General features: G+C 38.5%; 1 protein-coding gene across 1 annotated transcript in view; it reads right to left on the reverse strand.

Annotated features, from left to right (window-relative positions):
* kek5 (leucine-rich repeat, immunoglobulin-like domain-containing kekkon 5 protein) overlaps nucleotides 1-12721 on the reverse strand; it is a 159541-nt gene that overhangs the window by 82706 nt on the left and 64114 nt on the right. The window lies entirely within an intron of this gene.

Below are 12721 nucleotides of genomic sequence, written 5' to 3' on the forward strand. Positions count from 1 at the left end.
ATAACGTTCGGCTCCGCGTTCCCTTTCCGCGCCCCGCGACGCGAGTTTGCCTGTCGTCTTCCATAAGAGACGCAGTGTTTACTGTTTGCCGTTCTATTTCGCGCGTCTTCCACGGTGCTGCGAAGTAGATTTGCGGATTTTGTGCATTTATGAGGGAATCGGGCTGGGAAGTGAACGAAAATTTTAGAGCACGTGGGTACAGTGGGCTGCGAATGTGTTCGAATTCTAGTGTAACTTTGGCTTTTATGGTGTATATTTAAATAAATATGTTAATATGATAGATATATTGTAATATATATATTAAATATATGTATAAAAATATAATAAATATATTACACAATACATATATTATAATAGATATATTACAATACATAAATTATAATACATATATTACACGATACATATATTATAATAGATATATTACAATACATATATTATAATATATATATTACAATACACATATTATAATACATATACTGCAATACATACATTACAATATATATATTATAATACATATATTATAATACATATATTATAATACATATATTATAATACGTATATTATAATACATATATTATAATACATATGTTATAATACATATACTATAATATATACATACATTACAATACATGTGTATATTAAAATACACATATTAAATATATGTGTAAATGTCAAAATACAAAAAGCTTTCGATTTAGTATAAAATGTTACCCACATAATTCAAAAAATATAAAGAAACGTCGAATTTTCACGTCACATAAGTATTCAAGCGTCTTGTAAAGTTAAATAGAAAAGTCGATAAAAGAAGATACATCCTTTTTTGAAATTTTTACTACTAGTTTTATGCCACTATTGTTTAGCAATATATTTCAAGAAGTTTGACATTTTTTAAATTATTTTTTTACTTATTATCGAGATCTCGTTTTTATGCCACTATTTTACACGATTTTATGATTTGTTTATAGCCGAATTCACTTTATGGGGATGGATAGTCATGTATAAGACACGTGTCAATTTAATTTGTTAACGCTTAATATAGCGTAGAAGATTTCTTTCCCTTCAATGTATATTTATTTATATTATCAGCCGGGAAACTGGTAATCTCATTATCGATGAAAGATTATATCTTGTTAATTATTATAAATTGTTATAAATTAGTTATTACGAATTAGTTATTACAATTATTATAAATTAGTTATTATGAATTAGTTATTATAATGATTATAAATTAGTTATTATAAATTAGTCATTACAATTATTATAAGTAAGTTATTATAAATTAGTCATATATATTATATATATTATATATTATATATTACAATGATTATAAATTAGTTATTACAATTATCACAAATGGTCATAGATTAGTTACAATAACAAAGGATCATAGATCAATTTCAATAACAAAGGACCGCAACTCTGAATCGCACGAAACAACATTTAACAATATCGTTACCGCCCGTAAATTGTTTGCCGCGTCTCGGAATTTTATTTCGCCGCCGCATATCGCGCAACAACAAAATTAATGTGTTCATTACTCCGCGGCGCTCGTATTTAGAACAAGTTTTGTCTACTCGCCGCGGTTATATTACGCGGTTATATTATCTCTCTCTTTTTTTATTTTTTTTTCGCAAAAAATCTCTGGTCGCATGAATCATTCCGCGCGACGGCAAAGAAAGCGCGTGCATTCATGCCGCTAAAATAATTCTGTAATTAAGCCGGTGTACGTACGTTTGAACCGAAGAACCGTAGGACAGGAAGAAAACTACTGTTTCACTTTCATCCCCTCTTTCCCGCTCGACGCGACGCGACGTGACGCGACGTCGAGAAAAAAATTCATTCGTGTCGCTCTCACGACTCCGTGTGTGCTGTGCCGTTCTCATTAAAGTATCGTTACCGTAGCAATTGTTAGAACACACAACGGGAAGGTCACCCGGTTTCGTCCGACACACACGAAATTTCCACGGGATCGACGACGTCGCGTCGTTTGTTATCATCCGCCCCCTCGGTCGTCGAATCTGACTTCCGGTCACGTCCAGCCCGTCCTCTTATTTGTTCCATCTCGATCGAGACGCTGCCCCAGTCGATGACAATAATTTTCAACTAAAAGGATTGCTCTGCCGTAAAGAAAAAAAAAGAAAAGAAAAAGATATAGAGACAGAGAAAAGAGAAAGGAAAAAGGAGAAACAGCGAAGTGTACACGCCGCTCTGCGGTGCAATCTTGTGCGATTTCATTTGATCGATATCGTAGAAACTAACTGTATTTAGTTCGACATTTTCCCGTAAGACCCGTAGCACAAGTGGGAATTATATACGGTTTACTTCGATCGTCTTAAACGATGCTCTTTATTTTCGAATGAAGTAAGAGCTTTTTTCTACCTTTCGCAATTTTCTAGCTGCATTGATTTTTTAGACGATCTTGCGTCGCGTACGCGAATGGAGAAATGTACGGGAAATTCTTTATAATCGACGCTCGATTTGTGCATGAAAAGAAGGGTAATTTGGGAAGTGGAGATATTACATTGTAGTGTTACTATTATATATTATACGATAATAATATTAATTAAAATGTAATAAATATAATTATTAAAATAATAATAACTGTAGTATAATTGAATAATATATAATTAATATATATATTATATATTATTTAATCATACTACAGTTATTATTATTTTAAAATAATAAATTATTATATTATTATTTATTATATTATTTATATTATATTATTTATTAAAATAATAACTGTAGTATAATTAAATAATATATAATTAATATACATATTATATATTATTTAATTATACTACAATTATTTTATTATTGTATAATATATATTATATAATATAATATATATAATATATTTTAATAAATATATTTATTAAAATATAATAATATATTAATTATGTATTATTTAATTATATTATAGTTACCGATTTTCAACAACTATAAAAAATAAAGCCGCAATTTTTATGTCGATTTTTGTACACAATCTGAGCGCGAATTAGGGAGAATTTACTACAATCGTATCTCCACTTCCCTAATTGTCCATTACAATCCTAGCGTTTATTATCTCGAGCGGTTATTTATGCTTATTGCCAGCGATTATTTATCATCCGAGAATTTACTGTACGTTTAAACTGTTTAAACAAATCGAAGAAAGCTGCAGATTGAGAAATTTCCAGGCGAACGTGAGAAACGAACGACGAAAACATTGGACCGTTAACGGAGCCAATCATCATCGTCGCTACACGCAGAGAGAGAGAGAGAGAGAGAGAGAGAGAGAGAGAGAGAGATGTATCGCGACACAACGAAAATTGACGTGGCAAACATTTATGCGCGTCGCATAAATCGCGCGGGATCCCGAGTTCGTTAAAACGTTTGTTTTGCCGCGGTGCATTCGAATCGATGAACGCATGAATGTTTATAAAACGTTTATAGCCGCAATTCTGTATAAACATCGTTCGCAGCAGGAACCGTGCGCCACGGTTTATAAGGTCCGCGAGAAACGAGTGGGAAATTGCAGTCCGCCCGGCACTCTGTTGACACGCAATTTCTTCCAATCGTATCGAATAACGTCCGGCCGTGCCGGGACGAGAGAAATTAAGCGTGCCGGCCGATTAATTGAACTCGAACGCCCTCTTAACCAGACTAAACATCCTGCGCGATATTCCCCCGTTCTCCGCGTTTTCGCTTCTCGCGTCGCCGTCGCTCCACGACGAAATACAGTTCGCCGCGAATAAACGCAGGACTAAGCAAGTCGGCAGCCAGCCAGTTCTCTCTCTCGCTCTCTCGCTCTCCCCCTACTCACTAGCTCTTTCTCTCGCTCTCCCCCTCCTCACTAGCTCTCTCTCGCTCTCCCCCTCCTCACTAGCTCTCTCTCCCCCTCATAACTAGCTCTCTCTCTCGCTCTCCCCCTCCTCACTAGCTCTCTCTCTCGCTCCCCCCTCCTCACTAGCTCTCTCTCTGGCTCTCCCCCTCCTCACTAACACTCTCTCTCGCTCTCCCCCTCCTCATTAGCTCTCTCTCTTTCGCTCTCCTCCTGCTCACTAGCTCTCTCTCTCTCTCTCTCTCTCTCGTTCTCCCCCTCCTCACTAGCTCTCTCTCTCGCTCTCTCTTGCTCTCTCCCGCTCTCCCGCTCTCTCTCTCTCTCTCTTTCTCTGCTCTCTGTCTATCGATTCTCTGGCAAAGTGGAAAACTTCCCGAAGAGATTTCTAATAGCAAACAGACCGGCGCGCCGCGGTTGTAACTCGGAACGAGGCTTTTCAAGCAATAATGTCGCAGGCTGCGCGAATCCTTCCGTAGCCTGCGTTCAACTTCCGCCGATGTAGCCGGTTTCGTTTACCCGAACAATACGCGGCCGGGTACGCTGCCGATTGTCCTAGATCGTTGTTACGTCGATGAACGCCGCTTCCGAAGGGATTACGGAGGGCCTTTCGGGGTCGATCCTCGCGAGACAATCGCCGCGAAGGGCAGAGGAACGTCGTACGGTAGCCCGGATGACGGAGAAAGGTTCAGCCCTTCGAATCTGTCTATTGTGTTGCCGCGGTCCACGTGGCATCTACATTTAATATTTCACGGTACAGTGAATTCCCCGTAATTGATGCTCGGATTGTGTAGAAAAATGGGGAATTTTAGAAGAGGGGGTTCGATTATTCGAGCCTGGAAACTAGTTTTTATAGTTGCCGATCGTCGACAATTATTAAATCGAGGTGCAAGGCTCGAATAATCGTACCTCCTCTTCTCAAATTGTCCATTTTTGTGGATATGTACAGTAAATTCTCCCCAATTGAGAAATTGGAAATAAAAATGGGCAATTTGGGAAGAGGAGATACGATTATTCGAGCCTTGAAACTCGTTTTTATGGTTGCCGATCGTCAACAATTATTAAATCGAGGTACGAGGCTCGAATAATCGTATCTGCTTTTTCTAAATTGTTCATTTTTGTGGACAATCTGAGCGACGATTAGGGAGAATTTACTGTAAATCGAGATTTTACCTTAGGATTATCGTATTTCAACTTGCTGGTTTAACGCTAGATTTACGGAACCCGTCACAATGGCGGGTCGCTAATTTCTTAATTTACGATTATTCGCATCGTAAAGATACGTTTACGAGTTATTTATTCAATTTACGTGTTATTTACGGCGAATGTTACTTGTTAAAATCACCTGTTAAAAATCGGAATAAATGTCTTGTTGCAATTAGGGAGAATTTACTGTATTTTCAATGATGTGACGGACGATAGTCGTCGATTTGTAAACGCGAATTTTTCCTATCACAGGTCGCTTTTCCATTTAGAGACGTTGTATTTTATAATAATGCAATGAGTGCAGTGATAGGACAACAAATAATACGTCGCGTTTAAAACAATACATCTGCGACACTGAAAGCGAGTAACAGCGTGTTACAGTAAATTCTCTCCAATTGTCCCTTAGCTCGTAATCAAAAGCAGCGAGTCTCGAATAATCGTGTCTCCTCTTCCTAAATTGTCCATTTTTGTTTACAAGGGGAGAATTTATTCTCCCGAAATTGTTCATTTTTGCGTGTACAAGTCGAAGAAAAATCCGGGAGAATTAATTGCACTTTCGACGATTTTGCTGCACCTTGTTCCAGGAAGCCGGTGAATCCATTCTCTCGATGCTTCCAGAACTCCGCTCCCCTCCTCCCCCTAATTTGCTCTAATTGAAACGTGAAACGATGCAATATGCAAGTCGGCGTTATGCACGGCGTGTTTATCGATGCTTCCGAAGTTTCGACGAGTTTCAAAGCGATTATGCAATTGATTCACTGCAAGTGTGCTGCCATTTTATTTGCACGTTTCTTATGCGAAAAATAGAGATAAGCGAACAGCAACGATGAATATTGAATGAAAGCGCGTTGCCACGAGCATAGCAACACGTGCATATGAACGAAATGCTCCAGCGGAGCATTTAAAACGGAATTTTAGATCAGCCACCAAATCATGCTCTACGACGGTTTTAGCATCCCGCGCGAAATACGTTAACCTTTTAGGCACGACGCGCCACTATAGTGGCTTCCGTGAATGTCATCTCTCTGAACGACGCGCCACTATAGTGGCTTGCTCTAGTAGCTCACTCGCTCATCGTTTGAACCAAATAATCGTCTTCATATGCATTGTTTCACACTTCTTTTGTCTTCACATCGATTTACAACAGTCTACAGGGTGTCCCAAAAATGTCTCGCAATCCGGAAATGGCGGGTTCCTCGGATCATTTGAAGCAACTTCTTCCTTTACAAAAATGTTCTCCGAGGCACCGTTAACGAGTTATTAACGAAAAACAGTGACCAATAAGAATCGAGTACGGCTGACGCGAGGCGGCCAAGCCAACCAGCGCGCGAAGCCCAGTTCCGCTCATTGGCTCGGTCGCCTCGCGCCAGCCGAGCTCGCCTCTCATTGGTCACTGTTTTTCGTTAATAACTCGTTAACGGTGCCTCGGAGAACATTTTTGTAAAGGAAAAAGTTGCTTCGAATGGCCTGAGGGACCCGCCACTTTCGGATTGCGTGACATTTTTGGGACACCCAGTATATACAGTATCAGACTCTGTATAGTACACATCAGACTACGCCGTCCAGAGAAATAGCCTCGCGCAGAATTCAGCCGTACCTAAAAGGTTAACCGTGGGGGCCAATGGGGCGATAATTCACGGTTCGGAAAGAATCGCTAAAACTTCGGGAGCGTAATTTAACTTTCATCGGGACCGTCCGGGAATGCTCAAGGGTTCGCAGTTTCCGCAAACATTCGATTACTTTGGCTGCGAGCGGAGAGAGCCCCCCCCCCCCTCCCGGGCATCAAGAGTGTCCATTGTTCCGCTGCGGCGGGCTTAACACGGTTATCACGGAGGAATTATGTCATTAGCGTGGCGAAGTAGGCCATCTTTTTTCAAACGGAGCATCCTCGAAACGGTGCGGCAGGGCCGCGTTATGTGCCCGGGTACATAAACCACGCACGAAAAATCCATTTAACCGTGCTCGGGCAAAAAGTTGTCCGTCGGTGCAGGAAGAGTTTTAACAAACGCGACGCGTAAACCGCTTGCGCGCCAAAGGTAGCTCGCCCAGTATCTCTAAAATAATAATTCAACTGGATAAAACGAAAATAAAAAAAAAAAAAAGAGAAAATACATACAGGACCGCGCTACAACCAATCCCATGGAAAAATCCGTTTCTCCCACTTCCAATCACGGTGACGCACTGTTTCGCACCGTGTCACTAATTTTTCCATGAATTATTAGGGATACGTTAAAATGTATTTTCTCCTATACTTCCGTTTTTTATTTCGTTTCGTTGTTTGTTAATCTTCTTAAATCTTTTTTTTTATAACAACGAGGCATTTCCCGTTTATACAAATTAAGAAAAATGAGTTAATTGTAGAAATAAACTTTTTTTTAACAAAGAGGCCTTTCCCGTTTATACATGTACATATGTATATCAATGAATGAGCCTCTTAGTTGACAAGTCCAAAATTATGAAAAATGAGTTAATTTTTAGATTTTTATTTTGCATGGAAATTCGCAGTCTACAGTAAATTCTCCATAATTGACACTTAGCTTGGAAACGAAAATGAACAATTTCAGAAGAGAAGACACGATTATTCGAGCCTCGTGTCTCGTTTTTATAGTCGATGATCGTCGACGACTGTGGAAACGAGGTGCAAGGCGAGAATAATCGTGTCACCTCTCCCCAAATTGTCGATTTTTGCGCGCAATCTGAGCGCGAATTAGGGAAAAATTACTGCAATCTGAGCGTCAATTAAGGAGAATTTAGTGTACAGTAATATCTCTCTAATTGACGCTCGGATTGTGCACAAAAATGGACAATCTTGGAAGAGGAGATACGATTGTTCGAGCCTTGTGACTCGTTTTTTATGGTTATCGATCGTCAACAACTATAAAAACGAGCCGCAAGGCTCGAATAATCGCCCATCTCCTCTTCCCAAATTGTCGATTTTTGTACACAATCTGAGCGCGAATTAGGGAGAATTTGGCGTACGTGGCCGGTGCATCGCGACGATTCGCAGCGCGACGGGTGTCTCGCGTGGAAAGATTGCGCCGGTAATTACATCGCAGCTTGTTTTAATGGGAGTCGCGGGGGGTGGAGGAGGGTGTGGGAACCGGCAAGGAATAGTATATCGATCGTAATTCAAGAGTAAGCCGCTCGTTACGCGCCACAAAAGAACAATTTTACGGCTGTTGGGTTATTACTTTTCCCTCGTCTTTCTGTCAGCCGTCATTAGAAGTCAAATTGAATGCGTCGGCGTGTTCGCGGCTGCTCAACGAATGAAAAGAGAATCCGCCGGCAAGGCGCGGGATTGAGCGTGGCCGACGTCGGATGATATTTTGCGATAGGACACGACTGACGCAGCTCAAATCGCGCAACAGAACCGACGCTTCTCGTCTCGGACAAACTAATGAATTGGACGCGGAAGAGGATCCATCCGGACCTTTCACCGAATTTGTTGAGTCGCGAAATTAATTTGCTACCTTTCTATCTATTCGGTGGCTCCATTCGTTCGCGTCTGCAAATATTCCTTCGAGGATATCAAGTACAGCGACGAACGAACGGAGAAACTGTGCCTTTCAATTTTTTAGCCGCCTCCCCCCCCTCCCCCCTCCGCGTTACAGTAACTGTGCCATTCAATTTTTTAGCCTCTCCTCTCGCGGTTCGTTTATATAGTTATCGATTGTCGACAACCGATTGTCCATTTGCAGCCCGTAAATATACGTTATATCAGTTAAATTCGCCTAACTGAAATTTATACGATCGAACTACGTATTGATAAATTAGTGGAAACAATTGCCAGGCTTAATTAATCTATATTTCTATATCTATATCTATATTAAGCTATATTATTATATCTATATCTATATTAATCTATATTATTATAGCTCTATATGTATATTAATCTATATTATTATATCTATAGCTATATTAATCTATATTATTATATCTATATCTATATTAATATATATTATTGTATTTATATCTATATTAATATATATAGATTAATATAGATATAAATACAATAATATGCATTGATATAGATATAGATATAATAATATAGATTAACATAGCTATAGATATAATAATATAGATTAATATAGCTATAGATATAATAATATAGATTAATATACATATAGATACAATAATATAGATTAATATATATTATTGTATCTACATCTATATTAATCTACATTTAATTAAATAATTAATCTATATTTCTTAATCGATAAATGCGCCGACCTTCGATTTTCTCGAAACAACAGAAAATGGTCCAATTGATACAAACGGTTGAAATAAATATAAATGTAAACGCAGTTAATATAAACTACCCAATTAATACGATTCAATTAACACAGTCCAATTAACAATATCGCGATAATTCAGCGTAACAGGAATATTATAATTTCGCTAAGCTAGGGCTCTCCGGACAAAGTAGAACTTCCAAAGATTATGGAAACCTCGCAAGCGGTGACATTCGCGTCGGCGTAACTTTCCTCTACGCGTTCCCGTAGACGCGACGATTTAGTATGTGCGATTTCCGGCGAGTAATAATTTCGCGTCGAGGACGAAATAAAGAGCGCATGAAATTCGCTATCTAAACGAACGAAACGTTGTCCCACATGGCGCGCGACGATGCTTCTTCAACGCTTATTGTGTAGAAGTTACAGTAATCTGCCGCTGTAATCACGGTCCGTTGACCCGGTTGTAATCGCGTCGCTATCGTCGCTCCGCCGCAAATCTAATTAACAAGAGACAAAGTCGTCGTATCTTATCGATATCAAAAAAAAAAATGCATACGCAACAATGTTGTATTAACAGTTCCACGACCGCGCTAGAAACCTCGAAAATCTTCATAAAATTAAAATATTTCATTCGGTTAAACGAAAATTACGAAACAAACTTATATGGCACCGATTGCTTCATCAGCATTCGTACCTTTTGCAAATCTTAATAAAATTAAGCAATCATTTTTAATTTTTCAGTAATCGTCCATTCGGTCGTCAATCGACTGAATTTAAAACGGGGAGATCTCCACATTCGGTTGGCTAAATGTTAAGATGGTTAACCCTTTCGCTCCGATGGGCGTATATATACGCCCTCGAAGAATGACCATTCGTATACGAAGAGCGTATATATACGCTCTGGAAAAGTGGGCGCGCGGGTACGAAGAGCGTATATATACGTTCATACCATATACACTTTTATTTCATATTAGGTCCACCGGAAAGTTCTGTCCGTTTGAGAAATGAAAGGAAATAATAGATTTTTCATAAATTTAGTAATATTTATTGTACAACATAATTTCCGTCGTTACTTATGACCTCTTGCCAGCGCGATGGCAATTTGTGAGCAACATTTTTCAAAAATATATGTCTCAAATGAATATGTGCATATCTATCGAAATTTGCAATGACATTATCGGACAGAACTTTCCGGTAGACCTAATACTTTACACGAGATACTTTTGTTAATCGAGTATCTGGTAACGCTGCGTGCCTTAAACAATTGACTATCATGAAATATAACATTATCGACAAGACGATATTGTGTTTTATTCCAACGATACACAGTTTCAGTCTTCTTTAGAACATTGCCAGCGACGGATATATACCAGCAATTTATAATAGTAGCGATTAAAAGATTTACACGAATTTATAATTCTAAAATAATTTTGTCGGCTTAATTTTAATAATTCACGGGTAAATACTCAATTTCTGCCTTTGCGATGATATGTTGAGTTTTTAAGTATTTAATTTTTTTAGACCCATTATCAAATCATGGGGAAAAGAAAATTTAGGAGAATATTTTTCACGAGTGACAGCGAAAATACTGAATGTGAAAATACCGATACTGAAAGCGTTCGCCATGCAAGAGAAACAGTAACGTGCTCAAGATCACAAAAATCTGAATATATTTGGACTACGGAAAACTTGGAACCGGAAATACATTCCGTACTTCAGTGCCAACTACTCGATAACACGCTCCGTTCACAAGCGATCACATTTTGACGCAAGCGCTCCGTAGCGAAAGGGTTAATTCTTCCCGCGCGATTCAGCCACGTCTGTCTCTCGTTCCCGGTTATTGCCATACTTCATCAAACATGAATGTACAAGACCGCTCGAAACTATCCCTCCCTCCCTCCCTCCCCGCCCCTCTCCTCTTCGCTTAACGAGATAAGAAGAAAATAAAGGCCAATGCGAGTTAATGATTTATGATCGCTGATAAAACTACCATTTCTCTTCGGTCATGCGGAGATAACTCCGTGTCTATAAAAGCTCGGAGCATTTGTCTGTATCTTTTCCGCTGAAAAAAAGCGGGGTCCGTTCTTCGTTCCGCAAACGGTGGGGGGGATACACACCCGGCAAAAAGTGTTCGCTCGGATAAATAAATCGAGCGGCTGTCGCGCAACGACGATTATACGTACGTATATAGTATAGTAGGGTATATATAGTTAGTTATATATAGTTAGTTATATATAGTTAGTTATATATAGTTAGTTATATATAGTTAGTTATATATAGTTAGTTATATATAGTTAGTTATATATAGTTAGTTATATATAGTTAGTTATATATAGTTAGTTATATATAGTATAGTATGGTATATATAGTTAGTTATATATAGCTATTTCATTCGGAGAAAATGAAACAAATTATTAGGCGGCCGATTCTTTCGTATTCGTCGAAACGACGGCGGCGTTTCTCATTTTATTATTACGTTTTTCAAACGTCTCTTTTTATTATTCATATTTGCCCAATATTTTGCCGCGGAAATGTACACGCGCTTTCTGCACAACTTTATTAATAAAAAAAAATACGAACGCGAACCGAAAACAGGAACACGCGGAAGCCACGCGAAACATCGCGCCGGACATGTCGGAACGAATCAATTTGTTTATCCCGGTGATCGTGATAATTATATTACAATAAACTTGACGAACGTATATTGCACCACCGGCCTGTTCCCGTGATTTTAGGCTCTCGAATTATTTGCCCGCTACACGGTTAAACAAAAGCGCGTAAACATCGTCAATTTCAGGATCCGTTTAATTCCGTGCCAAAAACGTGCAAAACTTTGGTTCGCTTCTCTGAATACAGTTAATTGTCCGAATTCGCGCTTGGAAATAAAAATCGACAATTTGGGGGAAGAGGAGATACTCGATTATTATATTTTATTTGACAACCGGTGGCTGGAAAGACGAGCCATAAGGCTCGAATAATCAGATCTCTTCTTCCCAAATTGCCAGAATTTATAGTATTCCTGGACTTATTGTAAGCAATATTATATTCATTCACTGGATATAGCAATTTCTCTAAGCGTACAGGATGTCCTATAATTATATTAACTCTTTGCAGTCGAAGCTATATTAATCGTAAATATAAAATCATATTTCTAATTCGTAGTGTTTCTATTTTATATGACAAAATGTATTTTATGCATATGAGATCGACTTTTGGGACTCGCACAACCGTTACACTCTTAACAATTTCTTAAATTCGAACTTTGTTAATATAAAAATTATCTTCAAAACGAGACATAACAAATTTTAACGGTGCCTCTATTTATTCGTATGAAATTGAGCCTGTTGGCAAGTAGAATACTTGAAATTTCAACAGTTTTTCAAACGATTAACGAATCTGGTATTGTCACTGTTTATTTAGAAAAATAGCATAGCAATTTTTTCGACTGCAAAGGGTTAAC

The sequence above is a fragment of the Megalopta genalis genome, chromosome 4 (assembly GCF_051020955.1).
Source record: "Megalopta genalis isolate 19385.01 chromosome 4, iyMegGena1_principal, whole genome shotgun sequence".
Classification (NCBI taxonomy): Eukaryota; Metazoa; Arthropoda; class Insecta; order Hymenoptera; family Halictidae; genus Megalopta; species Megalopta genalis.